The sequence below is a fragment of the Centropristis striata genome, chromosome 23, assembly GCF_030273125.1.
Source record: "Centropristis striata isolate RG_2023a ecotype Rhode Island chromosome 23, C.striata_1.0, whole genome shotgun sequence".
Lineage (NCBI taxonomy): Eukaryota > Metazoa > Chordata > Actinopteri > Perciformes > Serranidae > Centropristis > Centropristis striata.
This window is the reverse complement of record NC_081539.1, coordinates 23506280-23507435: the sequence shown is the minus strand read 5'-3', so window position 1 is coordinate 23507435 and position 1156 is coordinate 23506280. Positions and strand designations below refer to the sequence as shown.

Sequence of the window (1156 nt, the reverse complement as noted above, 5' to 3'; positions counted from 1 at the left end):
CAATTTGTTTTTTGTACAGTATAAAGCCACAATCGTCACATTGTTTCTTCTATCCATTGTTAGACTTTCTCCGTCCCACCTTCAACAACCTGTTGCTCTCGGAACTGGCTCAGATTTGTTGTGTCACATGACTTGAAACAAGTGAAATCAGTTTTGACTGGTTGTGTCAATGACATGTGTTCTCTTTGTATTTGATTGTTGCCACCTGTGTTCACCAGTATTGATGACATGTGCATTAGAGTTCTGCTGAAAAGTCTAAGTGAGATCTGCAGATTATGTTTACTATGTGAAATGGTTTAAGGTATTGACAACAGACTGCACAATTAGCTACATGAGTTCAGGCAACTGCCAACTTTATTCAGTCTATGGTTTTTAGTGTTTTAGCAATTGAGAAAAACTGTAAAATGAGCCTCACTGGTGAGCCACACAGGATTTGTGAAAGCTGAAGGCCTCCATCTGCTGGCTCTTAGAAGTATTACATCATGTCTTCTCTCCAGGAATCTTCTTTGCTTGGATTAAGTTTTGAGCCTGTAATTGCTGTGTTTGTGAGGATTTGGCTCAGTGTACAGGCTGAACATAGAGAACAGTGTTAGCACTCTGCTTTCATGGATTAACGATGCTGCCAGCTGATCGTTTGCATATACTCTCTGTACTTTCTATAATGCATTTAAAATGAACACTTCCTGTTGTGCATATTTACCATGACTATGACCATTTACTCAATGATTTTATTCAAAGCTTTCAACTAACGTTGTCAGTACTGATTTTCATCGTAACTTTTGCTGATGATATGACAGCATAGCTGAATATTATTGTAGCAGACTTATTGATTAGCCACAGGCTTCATTTTTATGACGTATAATGTCTTCACACAGTGGAGTGAAACAGTCCTGAAAAGCTTTGACCCTGACATGATTTGAACATGCAACCTTCTGATCTGGAGTCAGACGCGCTACCGTTGCGCCACAAGGTCCTACACATGACCTTCACCTCTAACCTAAATTGACATGACATTGTTTACGGCAAAATGACCTACTAGCGCCACCTAGAATTGAGCCCCTAAAACAGGTTTGTCGTAGAGACACCATATTTGGTACATACATGCATCATGGCAAGACGCACCAAAAAGTCTCAAGAAGCCATACCCAAAAACAAA

General features: G+C 39.8%; 1 non-coding gene across 1 annotated transcript; it reads right to left on the bottom strand.

Annotated features, from left to right (window-relative positions):
• Positions 1 to 901: 901 nt before the first annotated feature.
• Positions 902 to 973, bottom strand: trnaw-cca (transfer RNA tryptophan (anticodon CCA)). The gene has a single exon. It is a non-coding gene; the product is annotated as a tRNA-Trp (tRNA).
• Between the last annotated feature and the right edge of the window lie 183 nt (positions 974 to 1156).